Below are 8,199 nucleotides of genomic sequence, written 5' to 3'. Positions count from 1 at the left end.
CGGTAAAACATCGTTATCGACGTTACCGACTCCATGTTATATGCATGGAGCCGAACACGTCGATAATGATGTTTAAACGGAGATTAGTGTTAACCAGACATTGAGTAACCGGCCCTTACACACAAAACGAGGAAGCTTAGAATTAATTGGTAAATATTAGGCATAGAACATGCTAAGTTGCCTTTCTTTTTACCAAAAAAAAAAACATTTGTTTATTGCCCATAAAAAAAGAAGGACGGCATTATCTCCATCATCCAGAGCGGTCCAAAGGTCCTTCCTGAATGGTAAACGCCCAACGTGGGCAACACCCACCCTGACACGGTCTCCTGCCTCGAGAGCTCAGCCGAGCATGTGTTAAGGAGATTTGCTTGCCATAGAAGTGCATAATTATCTAAATACAAGAACCTAGTTTACAGGGAGATCAATATACATACATTGCTATGGTGAAAGAGCTTTACTTTGTTTGTACTTTGCAGGGCAGTTGTGGTGTACGTATTCGGTGATCATTACCTCTCCGCCGACTTGACCCTCATCGTTGGAGAGATGCATTTAAAAACCGTAATGGATTTATTGCTTTATATCCTTGGCATGCCATGCTCCCAGGCTCTTTCCCGTAAGTGACTCCAACAGGTACATGTTATTGCCAAGCGCTTTTGTTACGCGACACTTCGTAAACTTTCTGCTAAATTTCGCGTTTACATTTTGTTTAAAATCGCTTAGCACAAAGTTGCGTTTATAAACCTCTTGGCCGGACTAAAACGCACCTCACGGATTCTTTTATTGTAACGTGGCGCATTTGTCTTGTAGGATTCACACAGGTTTTCCTTTATTTTCTCGCGCATTATCATGAGTCTATCACTGGTGTCGAGCAAGCGCAATTCGTTATCGTCCAGGTTATTTAATTTTCTCACGAGTGCATAATCCGCGCCGTTGGTGAACATATTCACACCGAATAACGCGAAATATGGAGACACCCCGGTCGCCGAGTGTACCGCGCTGCGAAGGGCGCATTCTATTTCTGATAAGTACAGATCCCAATCACGGTGGTCTTTATCGAGATATGATCTGATGGCGGCCAGCACTGATTGATTCACTCTTTCGGCTGCGTTAGATTGCGGAGCGTGCTATGCTGTCTTCAAATGTTTTACGCCATAGTTTTCCAGCAATTGCGTGAATTGTTTCGATATAAACTGTTGCCCGTTATCGGAGTGTACGGTTTCCGGCACACCAAATTTATGAAAGATCTCTTCCGTGAGAAACATTACCACATTTCCGGCGGTGGCGTCGCGCATTGCCTTCAGAAAAATAAATTTCGAAAAATGTTCTACAACAATAAAAATGTAACTGTTTCCGCGCTTTGACCTCGGATATTTACTAAAAAAGTCCACTTTAATTTTCTGGAAGGGGCGTACAGTAACTACTTGGTTTCCCATGCCAGGTTTTAAAATCGCGTTACTGGGCTTTCTTTCCTTGCACGTTTGACAATTGCGTACAAAGCTGCGGACCTGTACCACCATATTTGGCCACAACCACCGCAAGCGATGGAGTGTTTTGGCCATACCCCCGTGTGCGTTGATTTCTGGGCTGTGCGCGTTCTCTATAAGAGTAGAGGTTAGGGCTTCTGGTATCCATAGCTTCCATTCGGTCTCCTCGAGTTCTGCGTTCGCGGACAAAATCTTTTTGAACACTAAACCGTCTTCTACCTTTAAATCCGGCAGCCGCTCTGCGTTCGCTTCGATCGTCCTCAGCAGCTCCTGATATTCTTTAGAATCGAGTTCTACAGTGTCCATGCCAGCGATTGGGGAACTTGCGATTTCGTCGATACATCGCGATAGCCTATCGGCAACTATGTTGTCCGCTCCTTTGCGGTGCTCAATGTCAAAATTAAACGCTTGCAGTTGTAGTGACCACCTGGCTAATCTACCATTCAAGTCTTTCAAAGACATCAGCCACTTCAGGCTAGCGTGGTCCGTTACCACCGTAAAAGGCATTAAATCCATATACGGCCGGTATTTCTTAACAGCCATCACAGCTGCGAGGCATTCTTTTTCCGTTGTGCTATACTTGCGCTGGCAGTCGTTCAGTTTTTGTGAAAAGTACGCAATTGGCTTCTCCACACCCTCATTTTCCTTTTGGTATAGAACAGCGCCCACACCATAATCAGACGCGTCACACTGAACCCAAAAGCGTTTAGAGAAATTTGGGTATTTAAGGACCGGTGCGCTCGTGAGCGCTCTCTTCAGGCTCTTAAACGCCTCCAAGGCTTGCGTGGTCATTTCGAATTTCTGGCCCTTCTTCAACGGATTGGTTAACGGCGCCGCCATCGCGGCGAAATCTTTAATAAAACGCCTGTACCACCCGGCAGTACCAAAAAAAATGCGTACTTGTTTAATAGATTTAGGGGCAGGAATGTTTTGTATGGCTTTAATCTTTTCAGGATCAGTCTTTAGCATGCCGCCACCTACAATGTAACCCAGGTAGGGTAACTCTTTGAAACAAAATTTTGATTTACTTAATCCTATTGTTAAATTTGCATTTTTCAAGCAGGTTGCAACTTCGCTTAGGTTCCGGAGGTGCGAATCGAGGTCCGGCGCAATGATCAGTAAGTAATCCAAGTATATAAAAACGTTCGATTTGAGCTTTTGTGGAATCACACGGTCCATTAGTCGACACAACCTTTGCGCAGCATTGCATAATCCAAACGGCATTGTTACGAATTGGTACAGATGTAGTTTAGGTTTTACGTGGGTACCTTCCGCAATATGCAGTCTAAGCTCCACGGAGCCCCTAAAGCTCAACGGATCAATTCAATGCGATGATCAGCGCCCCGAAATGCAAGCATCTCGGTACCAATTGGCAGTGCGGAATGGACACACTAACCACCTTGTTAGGGTTCGAGGCCTATCTAAACCTCTGCCGTGCTATGGGTCCGGCACCCGGTTGCAATGCAACTCCACATCGAGTCAACACGACTCTCCCCGCATTTGGGTTTAAACCACAGCCACCACGAAACTCCCCGAAGGGCCATCCGCAACGAGCAGATTGGAGTGATCTCCATGGGCAAAACTGCTCCCCGTGGTACCAGAATTAAGTCTCCGGTCAGACCTCGTAGCCGTAGCTACTCCAGTTGAGTTCCCATTCCACTCTGGACTGGTCGCCCCCACCCATGAGTTTACCCCTCAACTGTTTGCACGCCTTCTTCGCCTAATCACCTCTCGTGCAAACACCCCCAAACTTTCAACATGCTGACTCGAAGAGAGAGCATCGTCAAAAATAAATCGTCCGTCAGTCCATCTAATCCCCATCCCAGATAAATCCCTAATGTCAGAGTACATCGGACATTCACAAACAACGTGACTGGCATCCTCACTTTGCGCACCACATGCACAACTTTCGGAATCGTGAAGATTCCGACTATGCAAATACGCGTTGAATGGCCCATGTCCGGTCAGAAGAAAACCCAGACTCAGACAAAATCTGAAATCCGGATTTTCACGGACAAAATTAACGTCACGAATGTACCCATATGTCACCCGGCCGTTGGAACTATTGTCCCAGCGGTCCTGCCACTTACTCATCACCGTCTCCCGCAAGGAGCGTTTACACTCCAAATACCCCCTCTCCAAATCAGCATCCGAAATCCACCCATCCAGCAACGGCATCTCCAAACCCCTTCTTAATCGGAAAGCCATAGAGCGCTCTATGACCACCAAATCAAGAGGAGGTACCCCCATAAGCACCTGTAGTGCATCAGTGGAAACTGTGCGACATACCGGCAGACAAGACAGCAGCATTACCCTCTGGCACGACAAAATCTTTTTGCGACCCACAACCGCCATAACAGATTCATACCAAACAGCAGAACCATAAGTAGCACAAGCCACAAACAGGCCCTGATATATGGTACGAACAGCACGGTGGCCTAGGCCCCAATCAGACCTCAAAATACGACGCACCTGACCCACAACACCCACAAGTCGCTCCTTAAGCCGCACCAAATGCGGACCAAAGTTCATCCGCTCGCCCATCAACAGCCCCAAGTATTTGACTTGCGTCTCGTACCTGAGACTGGTTCCGTTCAAGCGGATGACCGGCGGGCGACCGCGCGACAATCTCCCCTTGAGTAGCATCATCACTGTCTTCTCTACCGACACCTCAACACCCACATCCGCACCCCATGCACACACCACGTCAAGCAGCTGATTCCCCTTCAGCTCTATTGCAGCCCTCGACTGCCCCTCTACCAAGATGAGAAGGTCATCTGCGTACGCACTAAAATTACAAAGTGGCTCAAGCTGCCTTAGCAGGGTATCCATCATGAGGTTCCAAATAAATGGACCACAAATGGAACCCTGCGGACAACCACGAGCAACCCCAACCTCAACTTTGCCCCCCTCCCCAACTAAAGCGGCTCTCCTGCCAGAGAAGTAACTTCGCCATAAAGCCAACTCTGCACACCCAAGTCTCTCTAGCAGCTCAATGACCCTATCCCAACGTAAATAATCGAATGCTCCCTTAAAATCAATGAATATGCCAAGAACATACCCACTGGTACTATTCCTAGCACAACCCTTGACGTCAAGCCAAGCATCCTCAATACTGCGTCCTTTCCTAAACCCATACTGCCTATCCGACATACTACCCCCAGTAAGCTCCTGAAGCCTTTCCACCATGACCCGCTCCAGCACTTTTCCAAGCACTGGAAGGAGACTGATGCCCCGATAAGATCGAGGATCACTCCTGATCTTATCAGGTGACTTCAGAAGAGGAACAACCCTAGCCGTCTTCCACTCACGTGGAAAATATCCCTCACACATGCATTTATCGTAGATAGCCTCCAAGTATTCCGGAATGAACTTCCACAAGCATTTGCACATCTCTCCGTTCAAACCATCGAAACCCGGTGACTTTCTAGACCTAACCAGGCCAAATGCATACCCCAACTCCCCAACATCTAGTGGAGGGACAGGCTCCTCTTGTGCTTGAGGAACCTGAACCTCCGTACTAGGAAAGAACGCACCTAACAAAACCCCCGCACACTCCCTCCACGTTGTTAACACAGAGTCCCCAACGCGAAGAGAGGTGATCTCCTGACTTCGCCGACCGCGACAGATCCTGTAAACCTGTCCCCAAGGATCATCCTTGTTTTCCCCCACAAACCTTCTCCACTCTTCCTCCTTCACCCGTATAAGCATATCCTTATACTCCCTCATTTCCCGTGAGTACTGTGATCTAGCTTCAGCTAGACCCTCACCCCCCCTACGTCGTTCCCGCTGGAACCGACGCCTAAATCGACGGACGGACTTTCGCTTCTGATTGAGCTGCATCGACCACCATTTGACCCGCTTTAGTTGCCTCCGCTCCCACTTCTTAAAAACCCCGTCATTAACCCTCCAAACAATTTCCTTTAGACTAACAATTTGTTCGTCTACCCCCATATCCTCAAACACCCCCAGTGGTATTGATAATACCGCCTCCCTAACCCTGTTCCCATACACCTCCCAGTTAACCCCACTTGTACGCCACCTTCTCATCTGGTACCCAACCTCACGGTCAGGGGAGGAGAGTGGAGTAATCACAATCTGTATTGGATTGTGATCACTTACACCCCATCCTCCCTTAACTTCCCACCCAAATCGGAACGCCATCGTCCCAGCCCTGTTTACCAACGTTAGGTCGATGTCGCTAGTGCCCATGGGCCCCTCGAACGTATACCATTCACTCGGGACATTTAATATGTCCACGCCGTTGGTCATCACCCACTCACCTAATGCTTCACCCCGCTGCCAGCTTCGACGTCCAGACGAATGTCCGGACGTCTAACTGAACCACATCGGGGAAGAAGCATTCGCATCTAAGCCAATGACCAACGGAGTGCTACTCGCAAGTAGTAGCACCGTGTCAAGGTATCCAAGGTATGGCTCCAAAGGTTCACCGTACTTACAATAGACACTAGCAACAAACAACCTCCCAAAACTGCCCTCCACACTCACCACAACCCCCCACTCCGATGAATCCACCAGCATGCATTCATACTGCCGATTGCTCACCACAACCGCCGCATTCACCCTTCGATCGGCGAAGACCCTGAAGCTCCCAGGAAGACCCCGTACCACACCATGCGTGGCATAGGGTTCCTGGATCAGGGAAATGCCGCAGCCCTCCTCCAACATCATCGCCCCTATGTCGCACATAGCGGCATACGCTCCTTGACAGTTCATCTGAATAAGACCCCCCATCAGTGTTTGGCTAGCGCACGAGCAACAACGGCACCATAGACTGGGCAGCTGGTCGACATCATAAGATGATCGGCCGGCCAACCCCTAAAAGCACAATTGCGACAATGCATCGCATTGTAGCAACGCGCCGCATGGTGTCCCTCCTGTCCGCACCTCCGGCATACATCCTGTTTGGCTCTACATTCAGACACCCTATGGTCGAACCCATTGCAGCGGAAACAGCGGGCTACCGGCTCCTCCGGCCGCACCCGGAAAGAGAACCACTTAATGTAGCAACGACCGTTCTCCAGTAGGACGGACATTAATTTGTCCGAACCCTCCAGGACCACGTTCGTCACTCCATCAGGGCTCACCTTCCAGGGACGGCTGACCATCCGAACATCCTTCTCCAGGCATCCAGGGCTGAACTCCTGAAGGTTCAGCCGATACAACTCCCCCATGAACTCATCAGGGGTTATCGCCGTATGAACCCCCTGAACCACAACCCTAGGTCCCAGCTTGCTGTTCACGCTGACCTTCAACCCAACTTCCGAGAAGCGTGGATTACTAACCACCTTCTCCCTCTCAGTGACAGAGGGCGTACGAATAATCGCGCCTCCCTTTTTAATAGGCTTCAGTTCATGAACCCTTACGCCCAACGAAGGTCCCACCTCATGCATCACCTTCTGGACCACCTCCTTGGAGGACTGACCCTCCTTCCCCTGCACCACCAAGGACCACGTCTCAACAGGCTTGGCCGCAACCGGAGCAGGCACCAGCGGTGAAGGCATCGGGGGTGCCAGCGCCGACACAGGCCCTGCCTGGTGATTCGCAACCACCGGTGCAGGGGCTCCACCATTTTTGGCAATCAACTGACCGCGAAGATGGGCATTCTCGACCAACGCCGTCATAAGGAGCTCCTCGTATTCCGAGCAACACTCCATCAGCCTCTTCGCAGCCTCCATATTTGCCCCCTCCATACCAAAGATGACACCACTAATTTTAGCGGTGATCACCTTAAGATCTTTTACCGTGGGCATGGGAACAGTTCCCACATCCACCTTCTTCGTTACCACCAACTTCTTCCCAAACAGGGCATTCCCCCCAAGTCCACTGACTGCACTGACCTTCTTAAGACTTCCAGTACTAACTTTACTACCCTTGGTAGCGTTAGAACTACCCCCATCACTGCCCCCAACAATTTCTTCCGCACTACTCTTTAAATTACCCCCAGCACTTACCCCAACAACTCGCTGCCTCGAACGAGGCGGCGACTTCATTTCTGGAGGAACATCCTCACCTCCCGACGTGGTATCCTCAAACACCGTCGACCTGGTAGATCCTCCCGTACTACCAAGGCGCCTTCGGCCCCTTCGGGCACCCACCGGCTTCGGCTTCATCGGACTCCCTTGCTCCGTACTTCCAAGCGAGTGAAACAGCAGAACAGACACGCGCGAAAACCAGAACACTACCAACAGAAGCTACTCAGAGCCGTTCCAAAGCTAACGCGGTGGCGCAGCCCACACAACTATGCGCCAAGCAACTATGTACTTGGCAGTGGTCACCAACGAAGCCTTACCGGACAGAACACTGTTCCCCTAGCAAGGACTGATCGACCGGTGTGGAAAAACTGACACCGGACACGAGCTCTAAGCAAAAAACGCAACTTTAGCAGCACAAAAAAACTCCTGGGTAGACGCAGCGATCTGCCTACCACAGCACAAACCCAAAAACACGGCACTCAAGAGTCCAACAACACGCTAAAAGTACCTTAAAAGGCCTTAAAACGCCTCAAAATGGCCACAGGAGCTAAATAAGAGCAACTGGTCCCCAACTGGTCCGAAAGTAACTAGTTTCGGAACTAGTCCCAAACTGGTTCCCAACTGGTCCCCAACTGGTTATCAACTGGTCCCAAGAACTAGTTACCAACTGGCCCCAAAGTGGTTACCAACTGGTCCACCTATACTCCAAGTGGTCCACA

The sequence above is a fragment of the Rhagoletis pomonella genome, unplaced genomic scaffold (assembly GCF_013731165.1).
Source record: "Rhagoletis pomonella isolate Grant_MI unplaced genomic scaffold, Rhpom_1.0 Rhpom_scaffold_00002, whole genome shotgun sequence".
Classification (NCBI taxonomy): Eukaryota; Metazoa; Arthropoda; class Insecta; order Diptera; family Tephritidae; genus Rhagoletis; species Rhagoletis pomonella.
Note: the sequence above shows the minus strand (reverse complement) of the source record.